Source organism: Periplaneta americana, chromosome 12, assembly GCF_040183065.1.
Source record: "Periplaneta americana isolate PAMFEO1 chromosome 12, P.americana_PAMFEO1_priV1, whole genome shotgun sequence".
NCBI lineage: Eukaryota > Metazoa > Arthropoda > Insecta > Blattodea > Blattidae > Periplaneta > Periplaneta americana.
This window is the reverse complement of record NC_091128.1, coordinates 61,064,022-61,080,787: the sequence shown is the minus strand read 5'-3', so window position 1 is coordinate 61,080,787 and position 16,766 is coordinate 61,064,022. Positions and strand designations below refer to the sequence as shown.

At 34.6% G+C, this 16,766-nt stretch overlaps 1 protein-coding gene across 12 annotated transcripts in view; it reads left to right on the top strand.

Moving 5' to 3' along the window:
• The window catches only part of LOC138710493 (collagen alpha-1(XVIII) chain-like), an 864,740-nt gene that overhangs the window by 763,175 nt on the left and 84,799 nt on the right, over positions 1-16,766 (top strand). The window lies entirely within an intron of this gene.

The window sequence follows — 16,766 nt, the reverse complement described above, 5'->3', positions numbered from 1 at the left end:
TGTACAAAAACTGATTCAATATTATGCGCCAACGAACTGTTAAACGCCAGGAATTGACATGTCTTAAATCATAGCCAAGAAGAGAAAAATGAGATAAATAAATGTAAGGAAGTCAGCTAGGTAATGGGATTTGAAATATCTCGTGCTCTAAAGCCTTTTAATACAACAGAATTTCTCAAAAGAGTACCGGTAATGATTAAAATAGCTTAAATAACTTGTCCGTAAGAAGTTTTTAATTTTGAAAAATTACGAATTTCTCGACCAAGTATCGAGAGAAGAATTTAGAAAATTCCTGGTTAGGCTATATTCAAGAGGAAGATTAAAAAAAGAAGCAAGAAAAATCGTATATTATTTACTGGCTCTTGATGACAGCAGTGGCATTATTGATATAGCAGAGCTTGAGATTTTTGTCCGCGGGATTGATCAAGATGTTAGTACAGGAACCACCACTGGTTGTAGTTTTCATGCCAAGTACCTTTCCTCCGTCTACTTACTTCATAGGCTGTCAGCGCATGTAATCACTGCAGCTCGAGTTTTAGTCACCGCTGGGCTAGAAGATCTTCCTGCTCCCACCTTGACAATTAAAGCTTCTCTATGAAGTTAATTACAGCTCTAACTTTCAACGGGTGTTTAGTTAGCTCCATGGCCTTGCTCTGTGTATATTGACCAAGATAAACGCTTTCTCAAAGTAGAGTCCGTGCCTCGTGTTCTCTGTGTGTTCATAAGTTAACAACAGTTTTCACTTTTCTAAACTTTGCTCATTATCCGCTCTTGCGAACTTTGCTGATGTTTCGTTGTATTAAGATAGTGAAGTAAGTAGCCTAAACAATTATATAATACGAGACTGCACAAATAAAACATAAATAATAGGATTCCTTACGGTAAGCGTTCACTACATCGTATCGGACGAATCGCACGGATCGGAAAAGACAATCTTCGCTGTAATTGCTATGTAACCGCGTTCACTACATCATATCGCACGCATCGGCTCTCGGTAAATCCGTTCACGTTTCTCGGATGAGCAACTTTTCCGATGCGTGCGATCACGACCTTCTTTAATAAATCAATTTTAATTGCCCAGCTGTTACTATTATGTTGTGCCATGTTCAGTTTCGCGCCAAAATGGCAGACGGAAAATTATTCCGCTTGTAGAAAACTGCGAAGAATTATATTATTTGAGACATTCGCATTACAGTATTCAAGTCGTTTCTTACATATATATTATGTAACCAATATCTATTTCGTTTCTTCCTCTTCAATTAAGGAGCATAAAACAATTATAAATTCTTATTCGCTAACACTCATGGTTAATAGACCTAACCTCAAAACTCCTCTCTGTTTTCAGCAATGTCAATATCGTACGTCATATGTTTTAAACAACTGATAGAGAATCCGATGAGACGATGAAGTAGAGCCGTTACAGTGAATGCACTGCACTTAAAATATCCGTAGCGTGCGATTCGTACGAGAAGTGAACGCTTACCTTTAGACTGCACGAACACATAAAAGTGTATTAAAAGCAAACCACGGAAACGATTAGCACATTGCCAGTAACTGAAATGTTAGGTAACTTTTGACAGTAGTCAATGATCAATAATAAGATCTACAATTACAAAATATATATGAAACAGTTAATAAAACGTTTAAAAAATGACACAGGAAACATAACTTAAATTTTATTTCACTCCGATAATTTCAATTTTGCTCTTTCTGCAGCGAGATGTAGGCCAAGAGAAACAAAACTCGATTACGAGTGGCACAGTTTTAGCCTTTCCTTTACTCATTACCAATCGGACAGGTAGATATTACCTAAGGTATGTATCTAGGTGTGTTTATTGTTTGAATACGGTATCGTATGTATTTTGCTTGTCATAGATACATCGCCCTCTTTCGCGCGGCTGGCTTAGTTACCCGGAAAAAGAAGAGGACTGGGCACTCTAAACGCGAACTAACGTTTTTCGTATTCATAAACCAGTGTTAGCGATATGATATGATATGAATCCTGTACAAGTAACCAGTCGATAGCCGGGGCTAGTTTAGCACGCTCGTAGCGCAGGCTAGCGAAATATGTATGCATAGCACCCACAGACTTCACCATGGACATAATACGAGAACGTATGACATAGAGGCGACGGACATCACTACGTTAGCTCAGTCGAGAGATTGGGTTGTTATATGGCTCCTGTCATACGGCAATAAATAAAGTAACGAAGCTCTACCCATACAAAATAACACGGCTCCATGAGTTCAGAGATCCTGATTTGCCAGCCCGCATCAACTTCTGTACTTATTTTTTAGAACAATTTGTGGCCGAGGACGAACAAGATATGTTGTTTAAGACAACTCTCGCCTCCCACTACAGTACGCGTACCACACCACACCACTCGTAAGACTAATTCCAAGTTACCCATCAACGAGGCGTCAGTGCGTAGAAACTCGCTCTGCATTAATGACTACATTAATTCAAATTGACTGGCGGGAAAAGGCCGAAAATATTTGATCACACGGTAGAATGGTTTAGAAATGAAGGCATTAGATAATTATTTTGGTTTGATCAATTAGTAGAAAAAAAAATATTACTGAGTACAGAGTATCGGAATATCCCACTGTACATAGACTGATAGGATGTATAATAGATATTTAAATGAAAATCATGAAGGTATCGAAGTATTGGTGGTGCCAAAAAAAAAAAACAGAATGGGAATAACAATGAGAGACCGGTGATATGATGATATTGGAGGAAGGTCCCGATCTTAAGGGTATACTCGTATGTACAAATATTATCAGAAAATGCAAGCTCTAAATTTCTAAAATGTTATAAGAAAATGAACTCACTATTGGACAAAAATTACAAGGTACCACAGCAAGACTTATTAGAACTTAAATATCTGATAAAAGTATAAAAAAGATTACTAATAATATTTTTCAAACCAGTTTTATGAGGCTATGAAAAAAAAAAACAATCTGCAGTTACATCATTTGGTAAGCATAACATTATTATGGTCTCTCTGACATATTTAATATTTTTCCTGCATGTAATAAATACTTATTTCTGAAAAGTAGACTACTCTCAGACATGTAGAGTTGTTTACTTTAATACAATTAATTATTTATTTGCCCTATATAAAATATATAAAAATGTGCATAATGTTTTGTGACCTAATTTTTCTATTTTCAAAGATATGGGCATTATTGTACCATATCTTTTGCATAAATTCATGTTAAGTCAGTGTACAAAATTTCAGAATTCTATTTCTAATGATATGTGTGAAAACTTTCAAATTTTGGAAAATTTAATTTGAAGTAAAAAGTGACTTCTTAAAAATATTATCGGTAACCTTTTTATACTTTTATGAGATATTAAAGTTCTAATAAGTCTTGTTGTGGTACAGTACCTTGTAATATTTGTCCAATTGTGAGTTCATTTCCTTATAAAATTTTAGAAATTTAGAGCCTCCGTTTTCTGATAATAATAGTGGTCATTCACGTACTCTTAAAGAAAATTTGTCTTGGTTGAACTATAGAAAAGGAAACGTGCTTATCCTCAAGAAATCTCCACAAACACCATCTCTCAATAATAATTAAAATAAGGATTGTAACAGTTTGCTCTTATCTTCTTCGTCAAACGATTTTCGCTCTTCCTTTCCTGTTTGTTTCTTTATTTATTTTTCTCTTGTTCCCTTCACTACCATCTTCTTCTATTCCTTCATTTCTTTCTTGCTCCTTCGTAACTTATTCCTTTATTTATACATAAATGTCTTAATGTTCTTTCGTTCATTTAAACTTTACATGTATAGAAAACTTTAGTCTCAGATAAAAGGAAATACAGGGTTGTTTCCCATCTCTGATAACAAATTTGAATGACGTCATGTGCGTCAGGAATCACACCGACAGCTGAATTGCGGCGAGAGGTGACAGACCAGTAGTGAGTGATTAAATAATCACAGTGCACGGTGTATCACAGTAGCAATGCCCAAGAAAATCGAGCCTTTTTGGAAAGGATACACAACAACTCTTTCCGATGCCAAGCAAGTTACTTGAAAATCATAGGAGCCTGCAAAAAACGTGGTTTCTTTATTTCAAAGAAAGGCATCTTGTGTGTACCTAATAAGACTGGCAAACCTCGGATGGGATTAATTCCAGAGTGGAAAAAGCAAGCAAATCCACCCCCCCCCCCCGTCATAAGTCGCCGCACCCCACGAGATGATACAAATTAATTCCATTCGAGCTTTACCAATCTTATTAAGTACACAGAAGATGCCTTTCTTGGAAATAACGTAACCTCGTATATTGCAGGCTTCTTTTATTTTCACTTAACTGTACTTGGCATGGAAAGGGTTGTTATGTACCCCTTCCAAAAAGACTCGATTTTCTTGGGAATTTCTGCTGTGAGTCGCCGTGCACTCTGACTATGATATCACTCACTACTGGTCTGTCATCTCGCGCACAGTTCAGCTGTCGTGTGGTGCCTGACGCACATGATGGCATTCAAATTCGTTATCAGAGATCGGAAACAACCCTGTATATTGATATGAAATTACTCTGCAAATATATGACAAAGCTAATTGAATAATCTGACTTTATTATACTAATACTGCCAATTCAGACAAAATCATGTCTGCACATATCGCTTTTAAAGTTTCTTTCCTGTATTGATATGATATCCAAAGATTATAAGATTATAAGCTGCACTTCAACAAACAGTCATCAAGAAAATGTAGCAATTCAAGAGTAGTTAAGTGGACACGAACATAGCGGAGGATTTGAAACAATGTCACAATAAATTGGCAGGTAAATTTATTAAGAATGGATAAGAACTGCTCCCTCAATTGACATTTTCATATTAACTTCCAGAAATACAAAGAAATTTGGTTCGATCTAATGATAAATAACATCTTGAACTCAGTCAGAACAAATGCATTAGATCTAGGCCTACGCCGAAATGTTCATGACTATGAAAATGATGAGTTCATTTATTTAATTGCATAATTAACTTTATGATTTATAAGGCTTAGTTAAGCTTTCTTACGAGGATTGCACAGCGTGCGGACTTCAAATCACTATAGTTTTCACTGTGTTTTTATCTAGTAGTCTGTCGAAAAAAGTTCAGAGAATAGAAAGAAAGTTACTTAGAAGTCGTGTAAAATCGGTGATGGGAATTATGTAAATTATAATAAATTAATGAGGAAAGAAACGTGAATGCCTCAAGAAAATACAGTCCATGGAATTGACTATCATGTGTACACTTGGTCAAAATGAAAATGGCCGGCGTCTGAGAGACCAAGTTCGAATCGGGTACTTCCGTGAGCGCTCGGGACAGCCAGGTTTTGTTCAAAAGATTGCGTATATTCTTCTAGTTATAATGGGGAACGCAACTATTAAAATCAATCAAATCTTCCGAGAAAATAATTCATATACGAGATTTAAAACAGACAGATCGTTCAGAGTGTTTAAATAGCGAATATTGTAACACAAACACTATAATCAAATCACTATATATAGTACGTTTCTCACAAACACTATAAGCTTACACTGTATAACAGGTTCTCAAGTGAAGTATGACCATTGCTCGTTACAATGCCATTCCCACTACAGTAAAACTCTTAGCTAGTTTGTAGAGCGATAGCTTACATTTCAAGAGGTTGCAAGTTGAAATCTTCGAGGAGTTACTAAACTTTTTTTATTGCCTTTTAAATGCATTAGTGAAAATGTAACTGGTTTTCGTCTCTTTTTTTATCCTTAGAATACTTTTCGCTTTATTACTTTTTTCGTGTTAATATAAACTTTTGACGCTAGATGGAAGTAACACTAAAGACGACAATTAGGAGCTTTTATATCAAAATGCTGTGTTAATTATGTTATTAGTCCCTGCTGATTTACACTGTATTACCTAAGGAACATTCAGTAAATATGCTGATGGTTAAATAATTGGCAATAATTAATTTGAAAGTTGTGCTACAGGGAATATGATTATTATATTAATCTAAATCCGAGTAATTAGGGCTTGAACGCAGTAATTGTAAACAAGAAAAACCACAATTCTGATGACAAAACATATTCTGATTTCCTGAAATTATAACCACAAATTTTTACCAATTTTGTAATTATCTGTAAGTAACATGAATTAACATAGCAAAATAATTTGATTATATTACACTGAAAGGAGCTGTAAAAAATAAAAGAAAGAACAAAACAAAAAAATCACTACGGAGATTCGAACTATGTTGTGGAGGTAGCCCAAATCAGCGCCTTGTATTATGAAGTTAACTAAAGCGGCGCACAGAGGTTTACGGTAGTGAACTGCGCGCTTATCGAAGGGACTTAGAAAATTTTAACTGCTCAAGAGACCGGCCACTTTCATTTTGACCAGGTGTACATTATTATAATTATAATTATCTCTCAAAGTCTTGTAATTCTAGTCCACATCTATGGAGTAACGGTCAGCGCGTCTGGCCGCGAAACCAGGTGGCCCGGGTTCGAATCCCTGTCGGGACAAGTTACCTGGTTGAGGTTTTTTCCGGGATTTTCCCTCAACCCAATACGAGCAAATGCTGGGTAACTTTCGGTGCTGGACCCCGGATTCATTTCACCGGCATCATCACCTTCGTTTCATTCAGACGCTAAATAACCTAGATGTTGATACAGCGTCGTAAAATAACCCAATAAAATAAAAATAATAAAATCTCCTAATTCTTCTCACCACACTTCTTTAATAATGACCACTACCATTATCCCAAAATCTTTCTTAGCCTTGTACAGTACACCTGGAAGCCTGCTTCTTAGCAGACTTTCTCCATTGTCAGTTAAAAGTCAACAAAACATTTTTGTGTCTGCGAGTTCAGTTGTTCTGTGCGGTACTCTTGATTTTCGTTTTCCATAATAAATTAATTTCTCAAGACTATTTTTCTGGTTATTCTTACAGAACGTCTCCATTAAATCGTTTCCACTAGGCCCTACCAGTAGATTTTCTAATTTTCTTCCATAAATCGGCATTTTGATCTCTATTTCGTTATAGTTTACAACTCGAAGTATAAGATTGTTTTTCGAATTCTAGTGAAGCCATTTTGTTTAGTAAAATGATCACATATGCTAGAGATGTGTAGTAAGTGGACATGATATAGCCATATTAAATTATATTAATATAAATGCATTTCAGGGGTATACTTAACTTTACTCAATGACTTAACTTTGAGCTGAGTTCTAAAAATAATTATACGTTTTTTAATTCAAGATTAGAGTAATAAATTAACCATGTGCTGCATTTAAATTGGATACCCCAAACTGCTTCCATACGCGTTACATTATTCCATACGCTTCGAGTGCCTTTTTAAATATTGCTAGATGAAAGCGTTGAATTACATAAATATGGATGCGATTTAGTTCATATTCCCAGTTTAGAAAATGGACCTCAGGAGTAGATTAAACAAAATGGTTCGCAATTTTTTTATGTGTTCTCATCAGAATGGGAAACAAACAACAAAAGTATAATTCGAATTTTATATGTAACGCTAAATGACTGGATGAAATTTTTACTGCTACACTGTTTAATCTTTCGAAATAAGAACTACAAACAGGCCACTAAAAATTATAATGGTAAATTACGTGTAGGCCTAAAGAGAACAAAACAGCAGAAGCCTATAATGCGTTTAAAAAACATCCTCTATTGAAGATATGTCTCGCGGCCGAGATAATCTTCATGGTTCAAGGACAAAGAGATGCTACCGTTGTCGAAGAGCTGGCATATCTCTTCTATAGACTACAATAAAAGATTTGTACATTTTGTGTTTCTAGTGCATGCAAACGGTAATAAGATGGCCTAAAATAACATAATAGCCTTTAAAATTTTGTTAAAATTCTACACACTTCGACTTGGAAAAAAAAAATAATTTTTGCTATCATGACTTGTACAGTATAAGAGGTCAAATTGTTATTCAGTTGCAGCAAACCGTTTCTAACATTGCATTTCATAACGCATCTATATATATATATATATATATATATATATATATATATATATATATATAATTTGAACTGGTAACGGGAAAACGGTTGAACGGATTTTAATAAATGACACCTCATTTTGAAGCTTGGAACTAAAGTTTTTCAGAAAAATAGTATTTTTGAGTGAAATGTCAATTTTTCGACATAATTTTCCTATTTTCCAAAATCCATCTGTCGTCAGTTTTGAGAACTAGCTAATTGCATTTCAGAATAAAACAAAACACACACTACAGTAAACAATATTACACGAAGGCCATTATCTGCAAGAATGCTGACATATTTAGAGCTCAAATTAAATTGGTTATTAAAAACTTAACTTACTAAAAATAATTTACAGGTTCGATTCTGTGATACAGTATGTAATTTTCTGGATACAGCTGTGTATTGGATATTAAAAACTACAAAACTTGAGGTGGTTTGATAACATTATTACCATTAGAAATGAAATATTATTATAGTTAATGCCGTGATTTGACTATTTTTCATTAATTATACACAGTAATGCTATATTGATGATATGAAAGTGAAACGTTTTGGGGTTATGTAAGTAGATGTAGAGAATAACAAATTAGATTTTGATTTCTATATTTTACTGAGTGGCGGCTATATAGTATATGTTACTGAAAGCTATGAAACTTACGTAAGATAATAATATTATTAAAAATCAAATATTTTTATAGTTATTAGTCAAGTGGGGTTGGGTATTTTTCATATATTTAATGGCGGTATGGAGTAGATATTTATATGAGTGGTTCTCTTCAGTATTGGCTCGAGAGAGAGTACCTTTCATTATTACGGAAGCAAATAACTTTCAGAATGTCTGGTATTCTTCATTGAAAATAAATCTGAAAAATGTTTATTTGAACGTCTAATGAACTTAGTTTGCAGAATTTGCTGCACAAGCCACTAGTATAAATATATTTTGCAATATCTATCAATAAAAAATTAATAGCGAGGTATTAGTTTCGTTGTTATATTTATTTACATTTCGACTATTGTACACTGAGAATATAAAATCCCTTATCACAAGAATAAATTGAGGAATTCTCTGGAATAACAACTTATTGTACGTTATGTCGTTTTGCCGTTTCCAGAAATTGAATCCTTAGTAACGCATCTCCCTCCTGACAAAATACAGTATTATTTCTTCCAACAAACACAAAGCCTCTAGAAACATTTGAATTTCGTTCTGCGTAATGCTGTTTTACGAGATCTAAAATGTTTCATGCCCTGTATCTCAAATTCAAGATTTTGCAATTAAGTTCTTGTTCCAGAGAACGCCTTAATTAGGCTTTCAAATCTCTTGTGATTTCATTACGTTTTGACAGTTAAAACTGTTCAAACCTGTTACCATTTTTCTTGGATTGTCGAAGTTTCAGGTCTGTACAGAAACTGATTGTTGATTTCTTAATATGATCTTTATTAATTATGTTTGTTCCAGCACGATTCAAAATCAATTCTGAACTGTGTGCTCATGCGCAGTAACTCAATGTGCGTTCCCAACAAGACTGATTCTAAACCGATTCTAAATTCCCAGTTTCCTGTTGCAATGTGCTTGGGAACTCGTTCATAATAGAGTTGGGTCGATTCGTGAACGAATCGTTTATTCGAACGACTAATAAAAAAGAATCGTAAGAATCGATTTGTGGTATCAACGAATCGTTGTTCAAAAGAATCGTAACGAATCGTCGTTCAAAAGAATAGTAACGAATCGTAACCCACGATTCTATTTACTTGTTTCATGTAACCTGTCAGCGGACATTTTCGAACCGTGCCGAATGCTTCCGAGCGAGAGTGAAATCAAAATACTGCATTTGTTAAGTGTGAAAAATAATAAACAAGAAATTTAAATTTGCATAGTTAAATAGAGATGTAATGCAAAAAATGTACTTGATAGTAAGTTCAGTTGATAAATTATAATTAAGAAACACTATTTTGGATAATTTTGTAGACTAATGTAGGTCATGATGAATGGTTCCAGCCAATGAGAAAGAAACAATTCAGTGTCTCGCCTTGTATGCCATCTATGCGAGAGATGTAGAACATTTTTGTTCTACCCGTGATTTGCAAAGGAAAGTGTCCTGTGAGTCATTCATTGACGATTCAAAAGAATAGTTGGAATCGCAGACTGGGAAGAATCATGAACTCGTTGCGATTCAAAAGAATAGTTGGAATCACAGATTGGGAAGAATCTTGAACGAATCGTTCGAATCGATTCGTAATGTATGATTGAATCGTTAGAATCGATTTCTGAATAAGAATCATGTTGCCCAACTCTAGTTCGTAACGAGTGAAATTGATTCTCGATTAAGAGCAGGAACTGGGAATTCTGAACTGCTGACGTTTGCGCAGATGGCTTATCTGAGATTGAGATTAAAATGCTTCGAGACTGGGCAGGCTAAAATTAAAAAATAGTCGATCATGAGTAATTTGGAAGGTGATAGTGATATATTTTATGACGAATTAAGTTCGGAAGATGAATATAATTTTAATATCAGAATAAACTCCGAAGGCTGTGAAACAACACTCAAAAAACCTTTCAATTCCGAACTAGTTCTGACAACGTACTCAACTAGTGCATGCGTCGAAAGATGTTCAGTAGTAGTTCGTAACGCTTTCTGAATTGCTTGCTGAAACAAACTTATTTTAGTATCTGTGTTCCTTCCATTTGTTCGCCTTCATTTTTGTGTTAATTTAAAATCGTATAGTTCTCCACAGATAACTTAACTTATCCTCTTAGCCTATTTAAAAGTGTTTCTCACAAACCTACGTTTATTGTTTTTATTCCATTTTCAAGGTTCTTAATTCAGAGGAATACAAAATATGGATCTGCTATAGACTGTAGAATTTAAGTTTTTTTTTCCCCCTCCCTTATGTATTTTAATACTTCTTTGCATTATGGGTGAATATTAGCCTGTCCTATATATCTAAATACTATATATTTACGATTGCAAAGAAAAAAAATAAGAGAAAAAGGCATATACAATTAATCTTCTTTGATTGCTTCGTAAACGATTTTTGAGAATACTTCGCTCTCATTCAGAAGGACAGACGTTTCAAATAATAACCAATCCCCGCTATCGTAGGTTTAAGCATTCGATCTGTAGGCTACTCATTTTTATAATATTATACCTTGGCAATACTAAAAAATTTAAGAAACAAGTCACACGAGCGATGATATACGAACGTGAAGAATAACTAACTTAATATAACACGAATTTAACTCGTTTTTGTTTGTTTGTTGTCTGTTATCTTCAACTTAGCAGTGTCTACTTTACGTTTCAAATGGGAAGCGAATTACGCAACAGCCAATGGACACTAATATTGGTGAAACCTTACCGCTTCATCCATAGAGAAAGCCTACTCCTTTTCTTGGACATTGGTTGCGAGATTCTCAAGGACAAATCGCTTGTCATATGAAAAGCGCAGTAGGTTTAATACTTCACTTTCCCTACACACTGGAAACACATCGTGAAATGATGCACACGAAGGTTAATAGATCTGAAGATGGCTCTATGTAGCCGAAAACGTTCATCATGTATCATTAATACTACTATGTAGTTTAAATAAAATTCTGTTTATGATAAGTAGACAGTGGATGCGGGATGACTTATCGTTGAATGTAGGTGCACATTTACTATATGTTACATTTTATTCATTCATACCATTGGCTGAACAGGTTTTAAACGTAAATAGACGACGTCAACATGCTACTGTATCTCCATACGGTAAGAAGGAAAAGAAAAATAACGTACTGTAGTACATACCTTGCAAGTTCAGTCCTCGTCATCATTGATGCAATTACCAGCGTTGCAGTAAACGACGATATATTCTCGTAAGTTGTCGAAGCTGAATCGTCTTCGCCTGTCGCTTAAACAGTTTTTGTATCGAGAGAATTTCTGAAGAAAACCTCTAAAATGGGGATCACTCAATTTCTTTAGAAGAATATTTGCACTGAGCACAACTAAATGATGATGATGATGATGATGATGATGATTCCTCAGATTTCATTTCAACGCATTTCCTGTGCGATGTACTGTTGCCATGTTTCTCTATAGCCTGAGTTGTTCTGGTTTTTATTTCAATTTTACATACCTTACACACGATATTGTCTTCCTTAATACATAAAATGTCACTCTCATACTTCTTAATTGTATTTCGTATCTCTGAGCGAATTTAACGTTTTGACTTCGACATTATGAATGGATCAGCACTACACTATTCAACTCGTACTAAATACTTGAGCAGGATAACACAACTGCACACATTGCGTTATGAACGGACCGGAGTTCCTTCGTTATGCACGCTGCTGTACTCGCCAGGTACACAAAAGACGGACGACGCGGCACGTGCCATATACTCCGATACGAAATAACTTCACTTTAGTCATCCCGCATCCACTGTCTGATGATAAGGTTTTGACGACCATTTTATAATTTACATATTTAGACATCGGCTTATCGGACCATTCACCATGTCATTTAAATTTAAACAAGTTTGAAGGCATCGCAGTGACAACGGACAGATATCTATGCCCTAAACAGAGCCTAGACATTTTATTCCTCCCCCGAATATATTTGTGAAAAAAAAAAAAATTGGGCAGCCGTTCATCCATGCTGGTATAGATAATTCCCCCGACTTTCACTGCTGTATTCTCCCTCCTTCAAAAATAAATAAAATGTATCACTTTATAACCATCCGGTGGTATAGCTCAGTAGAGTATCTACCCATAGATCGTGGAGTTTTTGGTTCAAACCAGGTTGTCCCCCCTAATGTTTTATGATTATTCTTGCTATTTCATATAGTTATCAATAAAATAATCGTTGAAGAAATGTATTTAATTTGTGTACGTTGCAGTAGTCGAAAATGTGAATAAATATATTTGTTGTTTTGAAAGTAGGCCCGGCTGTTTTAAACCGCTTTATTAATCTGTTGGGTTTACTGTCGTGTGCCATATGATGGAAAACTATTGACAATAGACGAAAACAGAAGTCAGAGTTAGAAATGCTTTTTCCATTAATTTGTATTAAAAGTACTTTTCACGTGCTATTTTAAAACAGTCAGTTTTAACGCTTCTCTAGCATTAAAAGCTCTACTTTTAGCAATGAGTGTCTGAAGAATTGTTGCTTGTTACAGTATCCAAGATCACTTATCTTTAAAAATACATTCATATAAGAAATAAATGCACTACTTTAGCAAACAAGTTTGCTTAAGATAAACACAAAGTCGTCTTAAAATTAAAAGTTTTCTAACGTTTAGTACAATATTTTTTTTTATCTTAGTGGTTATGTCGCATCTCGATTCTGCTGGCCGCTCTGTAAAGGCTGGGGTGTTAGGCTCTTTTCTGAAAATATTTGCTGTTCAGAACTGGAAATTTATGTAATATTATATAACTGTTTAAAATAATTTAAAGGAAAAGGCCCCGTAAACTGTCACATGACTTGCCCCATTTCGCCGACCCTGCGACATAACCACTCGGTCGGACAGTACTTGTATTGTAGTTTTAAATAAAATTTATTTTATATCATTATTATCATATTTTGTCCCGCAGGATTTCTTTTACATGCCACTAAATCTAGTGACATGAGCCTGTCGCATTTCACTTAAATGCCATCGACCTGGGCCGGAATCGAACCCGCAACCTCGGGCACAGAAGACCAGCGCTATACTAACTGCGCCTTTCAATCTATGTTTTCAATCTCCCCTTCACGATTGACCAGAGATTTTGGATCTTTTTAGATCAGAAGAGTTTTCTGGGCGGTTAAGAATACGGATTTGATATTTCTGAATAGTTCTCACAACTCTCTTGGAGATGATACAAGATTTTGCTAAAAAAAAATCAATTTCTATAAGCCACAGTCTTATCAGAGTCGAAATGACCTCTTCTCGGCAACTTCAGTATATATTTTTCTGAATTCACTGTGCCATGATGGGTATAAGCAGCCCTGATGAAAAAGCAACCCTGATCTTTTTTTCTGGGTGCTTCTCGGTCTGGTCTCTGTGTAATTCAAAGTATTCCGTCTAAATCCAAAATTATGACATTTGTTCTCTTTTATGAATTTTATTGCATGATTTTAAGTATGTAATAATTCGTTAACAAATTTATATAAAATGCTGCACGTTTATTACAATCATTTTCAATATGATCTGTCTACAAAATCGGCATTTAATTGTGATAAATAAACGCAGCAACAGCCCGTGATGGGTCAATGCCGACCAGCCAACTGTTAACATCTCGTCCACATGTCTCAGTAAAGTGAACGATCATCCAACCAGTATTTGTGTGTCATGATGATCCCCCTAACCGTTACAGCTGGCTCACGGAACTCGATTTCGAAACCTAGCATAGCTCCCCAAATTCATCAGGATACTGGGTGGGTACCGGCCCCATACACTGGCCGAAATTTCATGAGAAAATTTATTTCCCCATGGGAAGTCGAATCTGCATTCGTGAAATGTTTCATGAAGAGCTGCCTTCACTATTTTACTTGTCACACTTGTGTAAAAATGTGAAAGTCGATAGAAACAATTTCCAGTATATTATCATTTTCATACGTTCACAAAATTTCACATTTAGTGAAAATGGTTGTATTTCATATACATAATTCTTGGTTAAATTTACTTCTACTGAATATATTGAATTTCCTTTGTACATAGACAAATGCCATAAGAAAAACCACTTTATAGATATCTGAGATTTTCCTCTAGCTTAGCCTAGGAACTTTTAAGCGTATGTGCAAAACAAAATGTCAGGCAATTCTATGTCCATAAGTGAAAACAAATTTTCTGTATAATTTTAAATATAATTTCAACTTTGCTTGTTGTAGTTAGTACCTAATAATATATTTGTCGTTTTTAATTTATTATTATTATTATTATTATTATTATTATTATTATTATTATTATTATTATTATTATTATTTAATTTTTTTAATGGCGGTTGCTTCAAGTAGCCAATACTAAATTTTAATTTCACGTAGTACCTCAGAAATAATATTGGTTTTGTGCTTCTGCACTTAATTTCCTTACCCAATAAAGGTTGTACACCAACATGTCAGCAAAAGACAAGTATCAAGTTTCTTATATTGTGAATAGCCGCCACTGGTGCATATTGTTTCTTTCTTTATTGTCATCTAGCTGCATAAAGGACAGCGATTTCGCAAAGATCATTTCCAAGTTTTTCTAATTTACCACACGAACATATGGTCTACGAAAAAGAGCTCTGCAATCCCTGTATGTGTTCATAGATAGCAATAATGTTAAATACATTGTAAAACAATCTTGAAGCAGAGTAAGTACATTCAAACTCTCTTATACGGCCTTCCTTCAGGCGTATTAAATCTGGAATAAAACGTATGTTTAAGATGTCTGCAATACTGAGAAGGTTGTGTCTAGGAGAGTATTGAAAATGTACTGTAGGCTACTGTTATGATTAGAGACCGGATTTTAAAGGGAAAATTTTTCATCAAAAAACGACAAAAAAAGGGAAAGTTATAGCCAAAAAAAAAAAAAAGACTTGAAAGAGGACTATATTACTCCCCAAAACACACTTCAGCACATTCATGGATACACATGGCAGACACAATCTTACATTTATCTCTTCACTACATAAGGGAAGTGTTGTATTTGATATAGTCAAAAAAGGACTTCAAAAAGGACTCAAAAAGATGCTATTTTAATTGAAAACACACTTCAGCACTTTCATGGATACACATAGCACACATAAGCTTGTATTTAACGCTTCACAACATAGGGGAAGTGTTGTATTTGATCACATTCAACATTTTAATATGTTTCAATATGATTCTGCCTCTTTGAATGCAGAATGTCTTTATAAACAGAAAATGACCGCTCAACATCAATTGAAACTAGAGGTGAAAATTTTATTTTATCCTGAATTATAAATCAGAACACTTTATTAGTTTTTCAATATCTGGAATCAGAAGAAGAACGATATTATTTTCACTTGCTCAAGAAGTTAGAGGCCTATCGGGAAAAAAATATAGGAAAATTATCTAAATGTTTGCTATATTCTGTCAGAAAAGGACCAAAATAAGAGATGTTTTAAAAAGGGAAAAAAAGGGAATATGGACTGAAAAAAAAGGGGGGGAAGGGAAGTCAAAACCACATAATTTGGTCGTTGGAACATCGTAATTAATTATTTCATGTTTCGTGTTGAAATAAAAAGGGATTTCCTTTAAAATCCTGTCTCTAGTTATGATGTTATGGAATTTACCTATATCTTGTTTTATATGTACAGTAGTGGAAAAAAAAACCGGACCGACCCTTGTAGCTGATTTCACAGCCTTGTTCACTCCAGAGCACGATAGACTGGTAACTAAGACTTTCGTGGTTCGAATCCTGCCTGGAAAGGAAACTTTTTTTGTTCCTTATTCAAATTTATTCCCAATACTTTTCGATTGCTAGTAAAATTCATGTTCTGGGAATAATAAGGTAATTAAGTAGTAAAATATCGCTGCAATCGAAAAGTATTGAGAATAAATTTGAATAAGGAACAAAAAAATTTTCCTTCCCAGGCAGGATTCGAACCACGAAAGTATTAGTTACCAGTCTGTCGTGCTCTGGAGTGAACAAGGCTCTGAAATCAACTACAAGGGTCGGTCCGGTTTTTTTTTGCAAATACTGTACATAATTTTACTTTAATTGACTGTTTTTTACTTTATAATATTAAGTCATCTTTCAAGGTTCATTATTATTATTACACAAAACCATCTCTTACTATGGCCGGTTTCAAGTTTGAACCT